The following is a 23,215-nucleotide window of genomic DNA, read 5'->3' as shown; positions in this document are numbered from 1 at the left end:
TCATGTATCTTCCTTCCTATATTCGTATTATTTCATAATTCTTCATTTTCTAACCCCTACCTACTTGATGGGTAGTTTTTCGCAACTTTATACCCTTGAATTTGCTTCCGCTCCTTTTGCACGTCCTTAGTCGTGAGAAGGTTTGTTCCAAAAAGACAATGGATAGTTGTGCGCTTAAAAATCATCTACGTCTCGCATCCCTAAATTCCTATTTGAACCTACTGCTCCCCCTTAGTTGAGAATAGGATTACTTCAAAACAAAAATTGGGTATGCTAAAATCTTCTGATCTTCATTTTGTACCTTTTTTCTTGACAAGATTGTGTTTTTTTTTGTTTTGTCTAGATTGTCTCATATTAATTATGCTTTTAATATATTAAAGAAATCAGTTATCTCATTAATTAATCATCATAAAACATTTAAAAATCATATTTATATTAGAATTCGACCGATATTAAAAAAAAGTTAAAATCAACGATCTTAATCGTATCAAACGATCTTTATCGGTATCAAAAAACTTCAAGCATTCAATTATGAGAAAAAAAAAATCCGAAAGAAAGTGTTAATAAAAATAGACTATATTCTGTTAAAAAAAATCGATTAAAATCTCCTGACCATAAGGAAAAATTTAAATCCTAATTCTAAATCTGTTTCTGGGCCCGGGTACACACAAAATATTTACATAAAAATTACGAACGAGAAAAACTTACAATAGCTAAAAATAGTTTATTTTTTGACACTAATTAAATATAAGTTCAGTTTCTTCACACGAATATTCACTTTTACGTCATAAAAAATAGTCTCTATTTCTCTAATTGAGATACAGTCTTACATGACTTCATTTGGCTTAAATAAGTATATTTATATTATAGAATTTAAAGTTAGTTTACCTTAAAAAAAAATTAAAGTAACTTAATATTATAGGTACTAAATATCTACATGTACTTGAAGCAATAAAACGTATTCTTCTTAAATAGTACTTTTTACTGTATAAAATTCTTTTTAATTATTCGGTTTCCTAATCTTTTGTAGTCAAATCTTCTTTAAATTATCCTTAAAACTTGTCCTTCATTATGATAATTTTTAAGGCTTAATTGTCCATATTCTTTTGTCTTTTTCCTCCAATGGGGTTTCCTTGTCATATATATCTTCCTTACGTCATTATAACTTGTATGTCTTTATTTTCTTCTTACGTCATTACTTTCTTTTCTTCTTAAAATCATTGCATAAAAATTCTTGTATATCCTTGTACATAAATAATTTTATTTTCTTTGTCATCTTCATGTTTTTTTATTTACCTTTTTAGGATTCTTCTCTTTGCCTTGTCCTTTGTAAAAAAAATTCTTTCAATCTTCATTATCGTAATTCCATTAAAAATATTTCTAATTCACCTTTCCTAGTGTAAAATTTCAGTAATTTTTATGTCTTATGTAATGCGTAAAACTCTATTCAGCAAATTCCTCATGTATGTATTTCTGACTCGTTCAGGGTCAGGTAACAAAAGTATAATATTATGCCAAATAAAAGCCTGATATAGCATTTTAATCCGTTCAAGTTAAAAATAGATTTATGTATAATATGTACTCGTATTGAGTTAAAAATAGCTATTATGTAAATAAAAAAATCGTAAACACTTTTAAAAGTTCTATCTAGGTATTTAAATCAAAGTTCATCTATTTTCAAAAAATAAAATATAACATCACTTATGTAGTTAAAATATCAAGTAACTTGTCAAGTTAATGTTTCTTGAAACGAATATTATGAAAACTAGACCTAATTTACTAATTGTAATAAAAAATAATTACCCTAATACTTCCATAATAATTATATATTATGCATTCTATTTACTAAAAGAAAATTTGTACGTGTCTGTGAGACTGTATGCAATTTAAAAAAATAGTTAAGAGTTACTCACATTCACTATTGTCATTGTCCACTACTGTCTATTTGGTTTCCAAGTCCTCTTGAAGCTGGGCGTGGTCCCAAGACTCCGAACTTCATTCCTGCCGACATCTACCATTTCTACCCTGCGGCTAGGTCTCTCCAAATCCATCTCATACTCCATCTACCAATTTTTTCCTTCTCTTCCAATTATAGAAGCTCGCCATCTTTCCTGTTCCCTACCTCAGAAGTCCAGTTCGTCTCTCCAGGTCGCCATATAATAGAATACGTTTCGTAATGGGGTAGTTACTCTGAGAAGAGGGTTGGTTGTTAGGAATACACTATTTGTTCATACTTTATTTATTGAACACTACTACTTATTATCAGTAACAAGTTGGTGGACGAAATTCTATGCTATAACTACCTTGATGGTTGAATAATGAATGCTGAATAATGAATGATCTCTTTCTTTACTTGTTACGTATCTATAATCAATCCCAATTGTTTATTATGATTGTTGACACGATTCGACCTAATGAAATAATTATATCAAAATAGCTGACTAAGGTGATCTTGAAACAAGTGCATTATATTGGGAAATTTGTGTCACCTAGTTATTTACAACAACAGTCAATGTTTGTTTTAAGATATTTAAAAATTAAATGAATATGAGTTGCTTTTATTTTGGAATGATAATATAAGTCCTGTACAAGGGGGATAGCATATCGTGTTGTAACGTTACAAACGCCACATGTTTGATATTTTATTTTTAAATAATTATTTTACTTTGTTTTCTTTAATATTTCATTAACAATAATTTTCTTCTATTTGTTTTACCAGTTTTCTTCGTTAAAAACTCGTTGGCGCCCTCTTTTATTATCTTCTATTTAATATATCTCTTTTCATCTAAAATCTCAATCATCATACTGAACGCACCCCGTATATTCTTACTATCTAAAGATATCTGTCTTAATACGGAACATGCCTGCTACTTCATAAGTACTTAGTCGTCGTTTCAAATGCCGTTTTCAATGACAGTGACACTTCATCCCTACCCGCTGACAAACTGAAAATGGAAGGGAAGAATTATTCCTTTAATAGGCATGTAATTCCAATATTAAAACATTTTCCATCCACAATTAGTATTCTTTTGGGGTGAGTTTTTCAAACAGTTTTTCTAATATTTTTTATATCTAACCTAACCTCCAAAACCAAAGCATGTGTTCTGATATTTTAGCTTTAAATATATCTTTTAATTTACATATATGCACGTTTAGTAATAAAATCATTTAACTATTCCGTCACTATTAATTTTATTTTATTCCTTCGCCAATTTCTACTCTTTACGATTATTTGGCAAAGGCTCGTTTTTGGTTTTTCTTCTTGATGATTGATATGTGTCTTTATCTTATAGTTTTTGGGAATAAAACCACTTTTCTCCCTCCGGGAGCTTCAAGCATCCTCAAATCGCCGGCGATACAACAACGACGATCGTTTCATCTGAACGGTAACCACATCACCAAGGCTGCAACGACCAACATCCGTAAACCTGATGGAATACAGCACTTAGATCCACAGCGCCAGTTGCAGAAATAGCAGTACCATTCGACATCAAGAAGTTACCATCGAACCGATACCAAAGCCATAAGTATAATCTACAAATTTTTAGTTTTTGGCAAGAATTTGAATATATTTGTTAATACAATTAATAAGTCACATTTTTATTATATCTTTTTTGAACAATAAACATGATTGGTTAAAAATACTGCTTTGTTTGCTTCCATTCCAAATTTTCAAAGTTTATTTCTAAGATTAGGACAAGACGAACACACACCCCGAGCGACTGAGCTAGGCTGGGGTGAACGATGGCTATCTTGAATGATTGAAATAATATTTTCGAATATTATTTCAATTAGCTGGGAAAGTCCAACGCCTCTTTTCGTTTCACTGGCGCCCAACGTGGGGCCCGAATGTGGGGCCCGTGGGGTCATTTCAAATGTCGTTTTTAATGAGTGACACTGCTTCTCTTCCATTTTCAGTTTGTCAGCGGGTAGAGATGAAGTGTCACTGTCATTGAAAACGACATTTGAAATGACGACCAAGTACGTATGAAGTAGCAGGCATGTTCCGTATTAAGACAGGTATCTCTAGATAGTAAGAATATACGGGATGCGTTCAGTATGATGATTGAGATTTTAGATGAAAAGAGATATATTAAATAGAAGATAATAAAAAAGGATAATAAAAGAGGGCGCCAACGAGTTTTTAACGAAGAAAACTGGTAAAACAAATAGAATAAAAATTTTTTTAATGAAATATTAAAGAAAATAAAGTAAAATAATTATTTAAAAATAAAATATCAAAGATGTGACTTTGTAACGTTACACACTCCTCTCATCCATCAGAAAAATTTTGAACACAAATGAGAAATTTTTCACAAAAAACAGGAACGTTGCAATGTCTTAACATTGTCCTAGACAATACTATTAGAGAATCTGGAATATCAACAAGAGGGACCATTATTAATAGGTCTGTACTGCACAAATACTAATGTATGCAGACGACATTGGTATCATAGCAAGAAGAAAGGCGGAACTGGTTCAATCGTTGACGGCATTGGAAGCAGCAGCAAAAGAATGGGGCTACACGTTAATACTAATAAAACTTAGTAAATGAAGATAACAAATAATAATCAAGTAGCAAAACCCGAAAATCTAACGGTTGGAACACATACTTTCGAAGGAGTAAGAGAGTTCATCTAATCAACCAAAGTATTACAGTAACTGCAAAAATTAACAGACGTATACATCTGACAAATAGAGCGTACTATGGATTAAAAAATAAACTTTAAACAACAAACATAGTCACAAAAAGAACAAAAATATTGATAAACAGAACTCTAATCAGCCCGTTATCACTTACGCGTAAGAAACGTAGACGATAACAAAAATGTTGAAGAACGGTTAGGTGTTTTGAAGGTAGAATGCCCAGACATATTTATATAAGGCGTGTAGGGAAACGGATTACGGCGTGGACGCTATAATTATGAGCTTTACCGTCTTTATAGTGAGCCTAGTGATGGTAGGTATATCAAAATAAGCAGGCTGCGGTGCCTAGGCCACTCAGAGAGAATGAATGAGGTGAAAAGGTAAGGAATACGATTTCGGTGTATAATCATGCCTTGTCCCCCCTACAGGGTGTCTCAAACTTAACATAAGAAAAACATTTGTTTTCTTCCACCCGGTATAAGTTAAAAAAAGAGTAGTAAAAGTAGAGTAGTAAAATAGTATGGACTCACACATGCAACCCATTCAAAAAAGAAGTTTGAGTGAACCTTTGTTTAACTGTGTAAATACCAAATACCGAACAAAAATCTAAAATAATACAAAAATAGCGGAATCCGTTAATCTGTTCACGAAAAATTCAATTATGAAAGTGAGCATAATTTTAGGCGATGCATAACTTTTAAAACTATGTGTATTTTTCACTCAGTGTTTATAGACATTAATAAAGTAAATTAATATTTATTTCGTTCATAAAATGCTTCACCGGTGGCCAAAAAATAGTTTAAAGGTCAAAAGATATAATTATAATATGCGGATTAAGGATTATACTTACCGTAGGTATACACTTTATATTTTAACGCGCTTAGTTTTGAAATGAGTCATTATTAAACGATTATATCTTAATTTTAATTACTAATATAGGTTCCATGGTATAATGCATTCTTGGCACTCTTGACTTTGAATCCAGCGATCCGAGTTCAAATCTCGGTGGGACCTCATGAATATTTTCTTGTACATATTAAACGTTACTGTGACACAAAATTCTCAGGTATATTATAATTTCCATCGGTTCCATGGTGTAATGGTTAGCACTCTGGACTTTGAATCCAGCGATCCGAGTTCAAATCTCGGTGGGACCTCATAAAAATTTTCTTGTGTCAAACGTGACCTGTGAAACGAAATTCTCAGGTATATTATAATTTCCATCGGTTCCATGGTGTAATGGTTAGCACTCTGGACTTTGAATCCAGCGATCCGAGTTCAAATCTCGGTGGGACCTCATAAAAATTTTCTTGTGTCAAACGTGACCTGTGAAACGAAATTCTCAGGTATATTATAATTTCCATCGGTTCCATGGTGTAATGGTTAGCACTCTGGACTTTGAATCCAGCGATCCGAGTTCAAATCTCGGTGGGACCTCATAAAAATTTTCTTGTATCAAACGTTACCTGTGATTCAAAAATCTCAGGATTCTTATTTGCATCGGTTCCATGGTGTAATGGTTAGCACTCTGGACTCTGAATCCAGCGATCCGAGTTCAAATCTCGGTGGGACCTTTAATGTTTTTTGTTTTTAAAATAAATGAGTTGTTATTCACGACGGTAAGTCACAATGACGACCTCTCGTAGATTTCGGCAGAACTAGTTTAATGTGGGTTTTTAATGTTAAATCGTTGTCAAATTTTGAAATTTTAAACACTAACGAAAAATATTGTTTATGTTTACATATTAGATTAATTGTTGGGTACTATAAAATTACTAACATGGAATCTTCACGTTTGAATAAAAGTGGCATCGATGTTGTATGGAAAATTGTAAAGGAACATCAGAATAATCGATGGGATTACTAACTTTTGCAAACGTCTTTTACCATTATGTAAATAATATATAGTAAAAATATATAGTAGCTAATTTAATAATCTTATAAAAAATTGTGTATAAATAACACAGATTATGTTTTAGTCCATGTGATATAATATGAAAAAAATTGAGACTTTAATTAAGTATCATTACTATAAATGACTAATTTGCAGTAATGTAATCGTCTTTTTTAAAGTGGTCACTACAAATAGAACAATTTTTGTTATATGTGGTTAAACCACAAGCTTCAATCCATAATATTTACTACGTGGAAAAGAATGCAATTGTAGATACCCAATCAGCAGATTTTTTTTACAAATTTTTATGCAACATTGACTCCAACTTTTATTCAAAAGGAAATCAATTTATAGTACCCAACAATTAATTTAAATCATGTAAACATCAACAATATTTTTTCGCGCGTTTGAAATTTCAAAATTTGTTAACGATTTGATATTCAAAGTCTACATGAAACTAATCCTACGGCGAAATCAACGAGAGGTTGTCATTGTGTCTTAACATCGCAAATCATATTTAATAAAAATGTGATAAAAAAATTCTATAAAATAGAAACGAAAATGTTAATGCCATATTACTGTCTTGTTATGAGCTTTATAACGCGATATACATTCTCACGAAACATAAAAGTACAACATGAGTATGGGGAATACAAGGCAATAACAGAGCTATTTATCTTTGCAGAAGAGGATCAGCTACAAAATGCTTCTGCCTATAGCCAGCTGGCTCTAAAGAACCTGGATCCGAATACAAAATAACTGTCACCCTCCGACAGTTTCTTTTCTTATTACTCCTACGGCCGGCTCTAGACACAATAGGGAACTTGCACTAAAATTTTTTTTGCATAAAATTGTTAATTTATGTTTTAAAATGTTATATTCAAAATATTACGTCTTAACAATGAATAGTGTACGTACAACATCTAATCAAAATTCCGCGCCTAAAATTTCCGTTTTAAACAACTTCAAAAGCGAGACCTGTGGTCTGACGTCACAGGCCACTCGTATCGTTTGTCCGTTCGGGGTAGGCCATTGCATTTAATGCAGTTTGCCCATAGATAAATAATATAGTTGAAATATCTTGTTTTACTCTGTGGCAAAAATGATTTTTTCTGTGACAGGCAAAATATTAACATTTTATCTCTGTTGACATGTATCAAAAAGTTCTTTTTTATGAAATTACTTTGTTCGTTTCTTGTGTTGAAGAACAAAGAAGAAACAAGTAACTTAAAAATAAACAAAACTTTTAGTAATAAAAGTAAGAGTAACTAAAAAGTTTTGGTGCTACTATAGTATGCGGTCTACAGTCGGGTTTCTACTATAGCTTGCGGTCTACCGAGGGATGCGGTGTAAGTATAAGCTGAGATGATAAAGATATTAACTTGTAAAATTACAATAATGATTCTTCTTATTTATGCGTATTATTAACTTTGTAAGGCCGATGCCACATTATGCGTTTTGACCGGATGCGGTGAAAACGCATCCGTTTCCAACGCAACCGGACCGACCTGTCACACTATGCGTTTAGTCTGGTTCAGTTTGTAAGCGCGTACCGATGACTCAAAACGCATCCGTTTCCAACGCAACCGGACCGATCTGTCACACTATGCGTTTTCACCGGATGCGGCAGAAACGCATCCGGTCAAAACGCATAATCTGACATCGGCCTTAAGAAGGATTTTGTTGCTGCTAATCACCATAATCTTTTCTCAGAAGGCTTTGAACACAATAATGAAAGGCTCCAGTAGGTACTAATAAACATTACAATAAAATATAATCTTTATTATAATGCAAATTACATCGTAATCTTTTCCAGGATATACGAAATCCTTCGATTAGAGGTAGGTAGATCAAACCCACGGGGTAAACCGTATAAGTACTGTAATATAATGGTACCAAACTATTGTTATAAACGGTTTAAACATGCTTATTAATAACTCTTACTTATTTGCCTTGGCATCTCGCATTTCTCCAATAGAATAGCTTTTACTACTTTTTATAAAAGTTGCCACGATGAAGACATCAACGGTAGGTAAGTTAGTCAGATTGACCTTTTGAAAAACCCTCGTCCGTCATATTATGCGTTTTAAACTCTTTACAAGGTAGCACTCAACTTTATCAATTTCAGTCATCAGTATCAACTAAGCTGATTGGGGAACTACTTATTACAATATATAAGATGAACATAAATAATACCTAGGAATTTTTCATTAAAGACGATTAAAATGTAATATACCCGTGATACCTACCTTAATCGCGTTGTTTCCGCCGATTCACCGTGGCCGGTGACGTCGAACCAATAGAAGGACGTTCAAGAGCCTCCTAAGATATTTGAATTTTATAGCATTTTCAAAACGTCGTAATTAGCGTACGGGTTAAAAATATTTGTTTTTTTCGCATGCAAGCGTTTTAAGATCATGTTACCTTATGTTTTTTAATATAATTTTAATATTTAAAAATTTTTGCAAGTTCCCTGTGTTAGCTGATCCTCTGCTGATGCTGAAGTTAAAATGTTGTTTTGCTGTAGTGAATTCACCGATGATCTGGAACCCTCACGAGTGTGATAGTGTTGTTTTACCGGTCGCATATTTACAAATGCTCCTATACTACGGCACCAGAGTGCCGAAATCGGTTAGCCTTTGAAATACACTATTACGCTACAAGCCCTCATTGATTTAGGCACCTATTAAAAATTATAAGACATCTATTAAATTATGGTGCCTAAATTTTTATTGCAATTAATATTATTGTAAGTATTGTGTATTTCAATGTATGTATTGTACTCAAATAGAAATGTCGAAACTGCAATAAACCTAGCATACTTAAGAATGTATTTTTTGACCCTAACCCGAGAAACAAATAAAACAAAAACTGAAAAAAACGCCAATGAATAAAAAACAAATAAATATTTCTTATTTTTATTTATTTATAAGTACAGATATAATTACTCATATACAGTGCATCCATAAAGTAACGCATAAATTCATTATTAACTAAATAAACAACATTATTAGAAATTATCATACCAAAAGAGGTCGATTTTTGATTTTAATTTATGATTTTTTGGCATATATATCATATTAGTTACGTCATCCGTCTGGATGTGATGACGTAATTGATAATTTTTTCAATAAGAATAGGGATCGTGTGATAGCTCATTTGAAAAGCAATTCATTTCTCTATTCAGTAATATAAACATTAACATAATTATTTATACAGGGTATTCAAAAACAATTTTTTAATTAAATTGATTGACACAAAAAGAAAACTTTGCGTAGTTTATTTAATTCAAAATACATTTTACTGCTGTCAGAAAACAGAAATAAAATGTTTATTTCAAATATAAACATTGCTTTTTGCTTAAATTCAATGTTTAAACTTCCACCCACCTGCCTTTGACAGTTTGAACATTTAATTTAAGCGAAAAGCAATGTTCATTTGCCAAATAAAAAATTTTATTTCTGTTTTATGACAGCATTAAAGTGTATTTTTAATTAAATATACTACGCAAAGTTTTCTTTTTGTGTCATTCAATTTAATTAAAAAATTGTTTTTGAATATAAAAAAAAATTGGACACCCTGTATAAATAATTATGTTTACGTTTATATTATTAAATAGAAAATTAAATTGCCTTTCAAATGAGCTAGCACACGATCCCTATTCTCTTTTAAAAAATCATCGATTACGTCATCACGTCCAGACGGATGACGTCACTAGTATGATATATATGCCAAATATAAATTAAAATCAAAAGTCGACCTGTTTCGGTAATTTCTAATAATGTTTTTTATTTAGTTAATAATGAATTTGTGCGATACTTTATGGACGCACTGTATACGAGTAATTATATCTGTACCTATAAATCAATAAAACTAAAAAATATTTAGGTATTTCTTTTTTATTCAATGGCTTTTTTTATAATTTTGTTTTTATTTGTTTCTCGGGTTAGGGTAAAAAAACACATTCTTAAATCTGTGCTCTGTGCGTAAAGCGAGTTAAGTCCATAAATGGTCGAAATTAGCTAATGCACTATCTGTATGTTAGAATTTGATATCTACACGTGTGTATAATTTGTCAAGTCCAATTCCACTCCGACACTGAGATATTCATTTTTCACAAATGAAAAACAATCAATACTGACTGCGTAAAGCGTGTTAAGTCCTGAACTTAGAAATATCACTCTTTACACTAAACATTATTTAAGAAACAGGAAGACTAAGTGTGTTAAGTCCCACAATTTTCCGACTTAACACACTGTACCCTAATAATAGACTAAGAGCCGCTATAGGTGAAATTTCTTAATCATTTTAGGCACGATGGGACCCTATAACTTAAATAGTAGAACCTAAAAGAAAACGTTTGAGCACTGTGCCGTCACTTTTCAGTGGCACATGCGTCGACAGTGGCGCATCAAACTTTCCACTTCTGGACGGGATAAATAAATTAAAAGTTACCCTCCCTTACTAACAGAATTAATTTTTTTTATTTTTTTAAGTTCTATGTGATTAACATAAAATTCAGCGTAATTTTAACCCACCACCCCCTTCCCCCTACCCCCACCATCAAAAACTTCATTTTTCGTTTTTATTTTTTTTTGGTGGGATGCAATCAATTTTAAAATTTCAAAAAATTCACAAGCATAGCTGAGGATTTTATAAAACATGCCTATTTTTTATAGACCCATAGGCAAAGTGTATATAACCTCAAAAAATTTAAACAAAAAATTTTTTTCAAAAAAGCGTATAACTTTTTTTGAGGAATAGCTACAGGTCCAATTTTTTCTTAATTTTGTGTGTTTTAGCAAACACTATATTTTTAATTTTTTTCAGATTTTTCTGTAAGGCTCCCCACCTTCAAAAATCCGAAAAACTGTTTTTTGGGGGGTTTTGGGGGATTTTCCCTATTTTATAGACTTCATAATATATCAAATTAATTTTGTTTTTATAGGTTATATGTAACTTGAAGTAAGTGAGTCCTTTAGAATATTTAAAAATCAGAAAAACACGTTCAAACCCCCCAAAACCCCCTTAAAAAACAGTTTCTTGGATTTTTAAAGGTAACCAGCGTTACAGAAAAATCTGAAAAAAATTAGAAATATAGTGTTTGATAAAATACAAAAGACTAAGAAAAAATTAGATCTGCAGCTATCCCTAAAAAAAAGTTATATACTTTTTTCAAAAAAAAATTTTTTTTAATTTTTTGAGGTTATGTACACTCAACCTACAGGTCTATAAAAAATAGACGTGTTTTATAAAAGCCTTAACTATGCTTGTGAATTTTTTGAAATTTTAAAATTGATTGCATCCCACAAAAAAAAATAAAATCGAAAAATAAAATTTTTGATGGTGGGGGCAGGGAGAAGGGGGGGGGGGGTGGGTCAAAATTACGATGAATCTTATGTTTTAATCACATGGAACTTAAAAAAATGAAAAAAATTAAATTCTGGTAATAAGCGAGGGTATTTTTTAATTTATGTATCCCGTCCATAAGTGGAAAGTTTGATGCGCCACTGTCGACGCATGTGCCACTGAAAAGTGACGGCACAGTGCCCAAACGTTTTCTTTTAGGTTCTACTATTTAACTTATAGGGTCCCGTCGTCGTGCCTAAAATGATTAAGAAATTTCACCTATAGCGGCTCCTAGTCTATAAGTTATTACGTTTACTCTCTGTACGCCGAGCGCCGTTAAAACTAATTTGTCTATTTTACTAAAAGTATTTGGAGAAAGTCGGACCTAGAAACTATTATTCAAAAGAAAAGATCATCTTCTTCGGGTATAATCCAACCGGATGAAAAGGAAATTTTAGAAAAACTTTTATAACTAAAGAAGAAAGGAATAAAGCAAATCAATTTTTAATTGAAATTCCAGTTGTTAATGAAAGAAACTACTCAAGACGAGATTGTGGGAAAAACTTTGTTTCTCCACATTTGACGATAGTGATACTATATGAAGAATACAACCGTACTCTATCTCAAACCAGGTCAAGACCGGTAAGTTATAATAAGTTTTGTGAGGAGTTTCACAACTTAAATTTAAAAATTAAAAAGAATAAAGTAGATACTTGTTGAAAGATAGGCTAGACATGCAACTTAAAATATGTTCTGAGAATGAAAACCAGGAGTTTTAAAACAAAAAAATGACCACCATGATAACGCGGACTATGCGTATGAGTCTAAAAAGTTAGACAAAGAAAACTCGAAAAGTTAACGATTCAACCAAAACTGTGAAATTTCACATGCAGCAATGCCTTCCCACTCCACTCGTGAATAGTTCTGTAGCCTTCTACAAATACCAACTTTGGACTTTTAATCTAACACTCTACGACGGCAGTGATGGCACAGCCTACTGTTACCTTTAACATAAAGGTGTACCTGGCAGAGGTGCTAATGAAGTTGGCTCATGTGTATACAAATTTATTTCCGAAGCATTAAAGCCTGTTGTGAAAAGTTTGACCATATACTCAGATACATGTGGTGGTCAAAACAAGAATACTCACGTAGCTGCTACCTGCTATGTGTATCGTGCAAAATTCTCCTAACTTTGAAGAGATTAATCATAAATTTTTAGTACCTGGCCACACGCACATGGAGTGCTATACATCACACGCCCTTATTAAAAAAAATTACACAGCTTTTGCTGGAAACGTTCACCATACTCATGTAGTTGGGCCCAATGTATACAAAGCACTTTTAAGAAACTCCCTTTCGTGGTGAAGAAAATGAATCAAGATAGTTTCTTTGACTTTGCTAAGCTGCCAAAAACCGACCTTAAGCAGCGAAAATATCATGGAAACAATTTTAGCTGGAGAGATGTACAGTGGCTGAAGTTTGTCTAAAACGATCCTGGAATAATTTACTCTAAGAATTCCTTAGACCTTAATCAACCGTTTAAATGCATTAGTTTCAAAAGAAGAGGCAAAGAAACCATTAGCAAAATGGACTTTAGTTTACGTTACCTATACCTAAGAAGAATAAAAAATTACCTCCTCGACCTGCTTCCATACATTTCACCAGTATTTCACCAATTGTATAAAGACTTAATAACCTCAAATGAAGCAGATGATACCCACCCTGATGAAAAAAATGACGAGATAGTGCAACTAGGAAGAAGGGAAAAAATGTAAATACTAATTAATAAAACTTAAAAAAATATATTGATTTGTTTTCCACATTATTTGTTTTCTTCATTTTTTGTATAATTTTACTTAGTATTATTACTTACTTGATTTATAATGAATAAACAGAAGTTTTTGTCTTGCTAAATGTTCTTGTATTATTATTTATTAAAACCTGCTACTTTCGTCTTAAGAATCCCCACTATTATTATTAAATATTACTTTTTATGCTTTTTGTAATCGTTTGTTTTATGCGCTAAGCGTGTTAAGTTCATGATATTTGTACAAATTGTGTTAAGACCATGTAAGAAAAAGTTTATTATTTTTTTTATAATACTTATATGGTTTGTTTATATTATTTATTGATTATGTTATTGAAAGAACTAAATATTTAATTCATCAAAAGTATTTAAAAGAATTTTGAGGGTTACATTCTTGTAAAAACTACAAAAGTATAACTCGAACAGATTATTGCAAACGTTAAACGCGTTTATCTCAACAAAACAGTGTTTTAGGACTTTAACTCTCTTTACGCACAGAGCACAGAAATATGCTAGGTTTATTGCAGTTTAGACATTTCTATTAAAAATTTCGACATTTCTATAAAAAAAAAATAAAAATAAAGCAACAAAATGTACCTATGTATCTATAAAAATAATATTGTAGTAGTTATGTTATGAAATAAGAAATGTTTATGACTATAAATCTGCAATCACTCACAAACAAGTCTGGCTAATTGGCTCTGCCAAAGACATTTTTCAGAAAAGAAAAGACATTTCTAATCCTGTTTTTCAAGCAATAAATTGAAATATAAATATATACATACTTACAATAATATTAATTGCAATAAAAACTTAGACACCAAAATTTAATAGAAGTCTTATAATTTAATAGGTGCCGAAATCAATGAGGGTTTGTAGCGTAATAATGTATTTCAAAAGCTAACCGATTTCGGCACTCTGGTGCCGTAGAATAGGAGCATTTGTAAATATGCTTACCGGTCTGTTTAGATTTTTCTGGCATATTCTGAATATTCATACATCGCATCTTTGTGTATCTGTGACCACGTGACTTCGCACCCCTGTGACCAAAATGATCCAGAGGGTGTGAGTAAAATAATCCGGGTTACTCTTCACCCTACTATACAAAATTCAAACAAAAAGTAGAACATACAATTATATAAAAAAACTTAAGTTTTCACTCTAATGGCATATATAATAATATAATGTTACTCTACATCCCACCAGACTGAAAACAATGGGAACCTTCTCTGGTTACACCTCCGAGGCTTCTACAATTTGCAAGCCATACGGATGCTGAGACTAAGGAAGATGAGGGAATTTTACAATTTATAGGTCACGTCCCATCTGCTGAGCCAGGTAAAGTTCCAACGAGAATGGTTCCCTTCGTACTCCAATGAGAGTAAACATGTAAATCAAAAATGAATAACCATTTTCAATTTCGTGGCAAAATAAAAATACAGCCGCACCATATTCTAGTCCAATCAGAGAGTGTAGCAAGCACCTCTACCGGTTTCGAAACTTATTAGTCTCTCATCAGGAGGCACATATGCTGCTCTCTCTGATCCAACCAAAACAAACCCCGGCGTGCAGTCTCGGATTGCAACGAACGAAATGGCATAGATGACCTAGCGGCAACTGCTAGCAAAAGACTAAGTTTTCACTCTAATGGCATATTGAATAACATAATGTTACTCTACATCCCACCAGACTGAAAACAATGGGAACCTTCTCTGGTTACACCTCCGAGGCTTCTACAATTTGCAAGCCATACGGATGCTGAGACTAAGGAAGATGAAGGAATTTTACAATTTATAATTCACGTCCCATCTGCTCAGCGCGGTAAAGTTGAAATGAGAAGGGTTCCCTTCTTACTCCAATGAGAGTAAACATGTAAATCAAAAATGAATAACCATTTTCAATTTCGTTGCAAAACGAAAATACAGCCGCACCATATTCTAGTCCAGTCAGAGAGATTGTAAAATTCCCTCATATTTCTTAGTCTCAGCATCCGTATGGCTTGCAAATTGTAGAAGCCTCGGAGTTGTAACCAGAGAAGGTTCCCATTGTTTTCAGTCTGATAGGATGTAGAGTAACATTATGTTATTCTATATGCCATTAGAGTGAAAACTTAGTCTTTTGCTAGCAGTTGCCGCTAGGGCATCTATGCCATTTCGTTCGTTGCAATCCGGGACTGCACGCTGGGGTTTGTTTTGGTTGGATCAGAGAGAGCAGCATATGTGCCTCCTGATGAGAGACTAATAAGTTTCGAAACCGGAAGAGGTGCTTGCTGCACTCTCTGATTGGACTAGAATATGGTGCGGCGGTATTTTCGTTTTGCAATGAAATTGAAAATGGTCATTCATTTTTGACAATTATTATACTTTTAGTCGATGGTCTCCAATACACGCTGTAGGTGCGCAGCCTACGAAGACAACCGGCTTAGTCGGTGGTCACTTCCATTCACCCCGTAATTTAAATTTGTTTTAGAATTACTCTTTTTTAACTATATTCGGTGGTAAGTTTTTGTCCTTCAAAGTTTATTAAAAGTAACGAAAATATACAATTTTCCTGCGGCGTGACGCTGCACGCAAACTACAGCGTCTATTGAAGGCCACCGCCTTGTAGTTTAATTGTAGATTCAGTCTCAAAAATCTAAAATTATTGATGTTTCTGAACAATCTGAACAATAACCCTATTTTTAACTAGTATCATTGAGTTAAGAGGATCGGTACGTATTTTCGGCTGCAATGCTATTCAAATGGGGATTAATTTTTTTCGAATCCTGAGAAAACTAATAAGTATTTTTGAAAAATTTAAAAGCAGAATAAAAGATTACGTTATTAGCGAGGGCCCAAAGTCCCTTAGAACTTCTATAATGTTTATTTTAATAAGTTACAGGGGTGAAAAACTAAGAGAAAATGTAGTGTGATTTTTAATTTCAAATATCTCATTCGAAAGAAACTTCTTATATATTCTAAGGGACTTTCGGCCCTCGATAATAATTTAGTCTTTCATTTTGTGTTTAAATTTTTTAAAAATATTTACTAGTTTTTTCAGGATTCGAAAAAAATGGACACCATGTCCGTGGAAATTGAACATTCGCTATCTTTGTCATACAACGCACTCATTCGAATATAATGTTATGACAAGACTCAAGACAGTGACAAGTAGAGATGTGTACGACCCGCTATTTCAATATAGCAGTTCATTCTGCTACTGCTTTTTAACGCTTTTACGATGATAATAAAATCAATCAAAAAGTTGTTTATTAAATAGTATTGATAGTGTATTTGAAAAATAATAATTGATTTAAGGCGTACAACTAATAAAAAGTTATTTATTGTTTATATATTATTTATGGAAAATACAAGTATTTCAAGTCATTAAAGTTCAAATAAAAGTAATATTTTATAAGAGTTTGTTCCGATATCCGTAAAGAGGTACGAGTTTAGCTATAAAGTAAAGTGCCCATGGTGGCATAAAATGTGGTAAATGCTAATGCTTCAAGTACGTACTACATTTTTAGAAGATTTCACTACACTTAAAAAGCATTTCCTTTTCTCCGTAGTATTTGCTACTATTTACCAGCCTACATAGAAGAATGTACTACGCTTTTGAAGTACTTATATGTGCTTGTTTAGTAGTATTTTGCTTCAGTTTAAGTGAAGTTGGTGGGTGGACGTCTTCAGCGTATGTATTTTTTTGTTACAATATGGCAGCATTTATGAATGTGTCATAGAAAAATTTACAAACTAAGAAGAAGATTCTTAATTTTTGAGGTCATTCTTTTATCAAATAAAATTTAACCTCTTCCGCTCCAGGCCACTTTTGAGATAGGGAGCTGTATACCAGCAAAAGTTTTTTAATGAAAATACATTTTACGATAGTTATGATGTATAATAGAAGAGATATTCACCTATGGGGCCAAAAAAATGTTTGAAGCAATTTGAATTTATATGACAATTTATAGTGTTTACCAGAATATCCACATAAGGATACTTGGGTGTAATAGTATATCCACCCTTGGATATCGATTGTACTACCAAAATATCCACATCTGGATACCATTAAAATGTATCTATGTCTATTATTTAATTTATAAAGTCACGCTAAATAAAAATAAAACATATATAAATAGACAGTGAACAATTAACAAACGTCGACCTTGAGCTGTTTACATTATTCTGGTAATTGTGTAAAAAAATGGCTAACCATGATATCGCCGTATGGATATCCATGTCCTACCGTGATCAAAATTAATCTACAGAGCACTACACCACTTTTACAGAGTGCAGTAATATCCCTATATGAATATCCGTATGTGGATATCATGGTAAAGTTCGCCATAGCTAAAAATATCCATACGTGGATACGATGGAGCGGAACAGGTTAATAATTGTGAAGAAGATTAACAAATAACAATTGTTCATTTCTATCCTCGCGTAACTCTTTTGTCGCTTCGGATCTGAGTCACTCATTTTTACTCATGTACATTTCTAATAATTTGGTACGTAAAAATGTGAATTCACAAATCACAAGCACATGGAAAACTAATTCCATCACAATTGGTGTAATGAATAGAATAGAATACTTTATTGGTATAGCTTTACAGCTGCCATCATAAAGATGGATATACACGTCAGATATACAACACAATATAGTCACAGACACATAATCAAATACCTATACATACACTTAAATTTTAGATTTAACATAATGTACATTGATAAATATGAAAATTATTAATATTAGACAGAACTCATAACAGCAATCTAGTTGCTAAGTATTCTTCTACACTGTAGAATGCATGTTTACATAGTATACTTTTCACAACTCTTTTGAATTTCACCGGATGCAAAGATCTAACTTCATTTGGAAGATGATTATATAGCCTGACCCCCACATAATCTGTGGACTTCTCAAATTTGGATAGTTTGTGACCAACAGTAACAAACTGATTGGCATTCCTAGTTGAGTATGCATGTAAATCAGAATTTCTCTTGAATGAATGTAAATTATGCTTAATATACAATATGGATCTCAAGATATATATGGAAGGCAACGGTAAGATATTGTTATTAATGAAAACTTGCTTACAAGTATGCCCAAAAGGAATATTGAAGATAAGTCTAATAATTCTCTTCTGTTTAATAAACACTGTGTCTGATTTTGTGGAATTACCCCATAACGTAACATTATAAGTAAGGTGACAATAAACCAAAGAATAATATACATTAATGAGAGTTTTAATACTGAGTGTTCTCTTCAACTGTACTAAAGCATAGAATGAACAATTTAGTTTCTTATTAACATATTCAACGTGAACATCCCAACTCATAAACTGGTCCAAGAATACACCTAAAAATTTTATGTTTGGAATATTTACAATTTCAGGAATAGACACAACTGGCATATTTCGTTTGCATCTAAAATGTATATACGATGTTTTATCAATATTCAGTTGTAGCAAGTTTTGTGTACACCATGTTTGGAATAATCTGATAACCCTTGACACTCTATTTTGAAGCTCTACGTATGTATGTGCTGATACAATCACAGATGAGTCATCTGCGTACATTACAATGTGGTCATGAGTAATATGATCGGGTAGGTCATTGACAAAAATAAGAAATAGCAGTGGTCCCAACACAGATCCCTGCGGCACTCCTACATCTACACTGAAGATGTCTGACCTTTCCTTGTTTAATTCAACATAGAATTTCCTCTCCAGAAGATATGAGTTCAATAAATTTAACATGTTACCTCTTATTCCGTGGACATACAATTTGTTAAGGACAAATTCAAATTTAAGACTGTCGAATGCTCTGGAAAGATCAAAGAAGATACCCACTACAAGAAGACCATCATCAAGATGCCTATAGACAGATTCCATAAATACTTCAGTAGCCCCCTCTGTTGATCTTCCGGATCGAAAGCCATGCTGTTCTGAACACAGTGCATTATTTTTGTCCAAAAACTGTATGATCCTAGTGTAGTAAGCTCGTTCAAAAATTTTTGAAATTACATTTAACAAAGAAATAGGTCTATAATTATCAATACAAGTGTGATCGGATTTTTTATATACTGGAACAATTTTACTTAATTTTAGGTTTTCAGGAAATTCACCTGTGTTGTATACTAGGTTAATTAAATATGCCAGCGGTTCTGATATAACATCCTTGATGTGTTTGATCATTCTTGTGTTTAATTCATCATTTCCAAAAGAATGTTTATTTTTAAGACCACAAATAATATCAAGAACTTCATCAGATGTTACTGGAAAATAAACAAAACTGTCTATAGTCCACCTATGTGATAAAGTACAGTTTTGAGGGTTATTGTCAAGCCTATTTTTTAGTGCATTATTTCTGTCATTGAAATGGCATGCAAAATATTGAGCTAAATTTTTATCATCTGATATTAGTTTGTCTTCAATTTTGAGTTTAATTTTATTAGTACTTTGCTTTCTCCCTATAGTTTTATTTACTATACTCCACATAGTTTTTTGTTTATTATTACTACTTATAATTTGAAGATAATTGAATTCCCTTTTCTTTTCAGCAATAAGATTATTGTATTCCTTCTTGGTAGCTTTATACTCATTCCAGATGTTACTATTATTAGAGTTTTTAGCTTCATTAAATAGGTTTTTTAATTGTTTACTCCTAGCATATATGTCATGATCAACCCAACCTTTACTTTTATGCACGTCCTTACCTATTTTACTTTTAAGGGGACAGTTTGAAGTAATAGCAAAGTTTAAAGTATCCATAAATTCGATAAAAGCGTTATTAATATTACTTTCATTGTATACCTCGCAAAAACCAATCCTCATTAAGTCTTGTTTTAGGATGTCTAAATTATTATCATTTAAACACCTAAAACACTGCTGTTTTATATTAGATTCCATCCTATCCTGATTACGACCTACAACAATGTCAAAAATAATGGCAAGATGGTCACCCATATTGGGTTGATTGACTTGACAAGTATGATTCATAGTGATATTATTAGTAGCAATGTAGTCAATTTTTGTTTTTGTTACTTTATTGTTATTCATGAAAATACGTGTTGGTATATTTGGGATATTAAGAGACAAACCAAACGATTGAAAAAGATCATCTAATCGAAGTTTTTCATTGCTCTGAATTAAGTAGTTGATATTAAAGTCTCCACAGAGATAAATTTTATCAACACGGTTGTGAAAATGACCTAAAATATTAAAACAATTATTTATAAAAGAATCTAGATTGCTGTTAGGCGTTCTGTACACATTAATGACTAGAAATTTACAGTTACTGATTAAAATAGTCACAGCACAACATTCAAAGCTTTCTTCCTCAGAGAATTTACGGCAATCAACGACTGAGACTGCATACTTGTCTGTCCCAGATTTAGATAAAATAAGAGTTCCACCATGTATTTTATTTTTTCTAGTAAAATGGGTTACTAAAGTGTACCCTGGGATATAAATAAGATTAATATTATCCTCATTACACCAGTGCTCCTGAATACATAGAATGTCAGGTTTTTCAGCATTAGAAAAAAGCTCAAGATTTAAAAGTTTGTTTGTTAAACATTGTACATTAACCGAGATTAACTTCAATTTAAAGTCATTTACTATACGTGAAATAGTTGTATTGCTTGAGGACCCACCTAATGCGACAGCGTCCTCCTCATCTTGAAAAACGAGACTAATGCTCCGCTGGGCCAGATTTCTCGCTTCCATGCATTCTTAATTAAGTCTCGTCTAATGGTCACTTTCATGGATGCATATATGTCAGGTTTTTTGGACTGATGGATTTCGCATTTTACGCCATCTAAATGATTTTCCAGGAACTTTTCTAATTGCTCCGGTTTTGTGTCAGGCTTTAGGCGAGTCACATGTAGGTTGATCATTTGTGGAACAGCCTCAATGTTGCAAGGTGACTCGGTACTTCCAACTAAGAACTTCCTCTTTTTTCTATGAGCTACCTGTGTCCACGCACCGTTGCTTGAAGACTCTGAAAGAACCGGAGCATTATTTTCAGTGTTCAACAGATTATGTAAAACAGTTTGAGTTTTGGCTTCTTGCATTGCGGCACTCATTTGTCTTGATGTAATGTATTTTTTTTCATTTGGCACTTCATTTCCAAAGTTTGTCGATGTTGAGGATCGCGCTAGCGTTCCGTCTGCAGGAATTTTAGTCACTACTAATTCAGTTTGTTTACTATTAGTAAGGTCATTAACATTTTGTAGTTGTTTATCATCTTTACCAGGGGAAGTCCAGTTTTTTCTTTTGTCAACGTTAATTACCTTGAATTCAGGTTCTTTAGTTTTTTGTTTTACTTTTTCTTCAAGGAGCTCGTTAGTTCTTTTTAACAATTGATTATTATCAAATAAAATTTTATATTTTTCCTCTTTTTCACTTAAAATTGTTTTTAGAAAATCAATTTCCAACTGTAGGATATGTGCATTTACCTCTTGAGTATGACTTACTGAGTTTCCTTTGGGATTTTCAGATTGTTCACATGTCTCACATACAATTCTAGTATCACATAACTTTATACATTTCTGCTTTTTTCTTGATGAACAAGATAAATGAAAAATACTTCCACATTTTATGCACACTATAACGTTAGTAGTTTTCTGGCAACATTTGAATGCTTTTTCCTTAAAATTCTCATCATTTACAGAGAGGAGTAATTTCACGTGCGCATCGTTCGGCGCCATCTTGAATAATGCAGACACGGCTGGCGCTACGCTTTGTAGTAGATACTTCTGGTCAGTAGTAGGTACTTCTTTCCATGGTAACAGTACATTATTAAAATAACTTTACAACTTTTTTCTTTTTCGACTATTTGTATAGTATATAACTAATGGTAACCACTGAATACATAATTAGTGAAAAAGTAATCCTATCATTTATACAAGTAAAGGTTATCCAAGAATATTCAAAAACTGAACGAAACCGCAATAGCCATCTCTACCTTTCTAATGACAATGTCACTGTCAACTTAATGTTTATATCTGCAGTTTCCATACCAGTGAGAATTTTACTACACGTAATTTGCCGTGTAAAGACAGAAAAAGTAGGGATAGCCGTAAAATATTTGCGAATTATGTACCCATAGCCTTAACAGCCACAATTATTTTGTTATAATAAACAGTCTTCTTTATTTTCAAATGTATCAAGCTACGTTCTCTTGATTATATGAGCATCTTTCTGCTTGATTATATGAGCATGATACGTTATTAGTTGTTACAGTCCTAATTGTTTCCGAGTAGACACCCCAGCAAACAGACCGACGTGTTAATTACGTGAATTTTGGGTACATTCGTCACCAATATACGTAAATTCCTTTCGTGAATTTCACGTGAAAATTTGTTTGGAATGTCACATTGAAAATACGTCTTTAAATTACGTGAATAACTCTGTCTTCAATACACGTGTTGTTTACCTTAAATAGCAATAAAATGTTTCGGGAAATTCACGTTGCAAATACGTGTTGATTAACGTATCTTTTATAGAATTTATACATTAGTATTCACGTGAA

The 23,215-nt window shown here is 32.4% G+C and overlaps 4 non-coding genes across 4 annotated transcripts; all 4 read left to right on the top strand.

Annotated features, from left to right (window-relative positions):
• The first annotated feature begins 5,732 nt into the window (after positions 1–5,732).
• Trnaq-uug (transfer RNA glutamine (anticodon UUG)) lies at positions 5,733–5,804 on the top strand. The gene has a single exon. It is a non-coding gene; the product is annotated as a tRNA-Gln (tRNA).
• A 68-nt stretch (positions 5,805–5,872) lies between these two features.
• Positions 5,873–5,944, top strand: Trnaq-uug (transfer RNA glutamine (anticodon UUG)). The gene has a single exon. It is a non-coding gene; the product is annotated as a tRNA-Gln (tRNA).
• A 68-nt stretch (positions 5,945–6,012) lies between these two features.
• On the top strand, positions 6,013–6,084 carry Trnaq-uug (transfer RNA glutamine (anticodon UUG)). The gene has a single exon. It is a non-coding gene; the product is annotated as a tRNA-Gln (tRNA).
• Positions 6,085–6,149: 65 nt separating this feature from the next.
• On the top strand, positions 6,150–6,221 carry Trnaq-cug (transfer RNA glutamine (anticodon CUG)). Its single transcript has one exon. It is a non-coding gene; the product is annotated as a tRNA-Gln (tRNA).
• Positions 6,222–23,215: the final 16,994 nt, after the last annotated feature.

The sequence above is a fragment of the Diabrotica virgifera genome, chromosome 1 (genome assembly GCF_917563875.1).
Source record: "Diabrotica virgifera virgifera chromosome 1, PGI_DIABVI_V3a".
Taxonomy (NCBI): domain Eukaryota; kingdom Metazoa; phylum Arthropoda; class Insecta; order Coleoptera; family Chrysomelidae; genus Diabrotica; species Diabrotica virgifera.
Note: the sequence above shows the minus strand (reverse complement) of the source record. Positions and strands in the feature narration are given on the sequence as shown.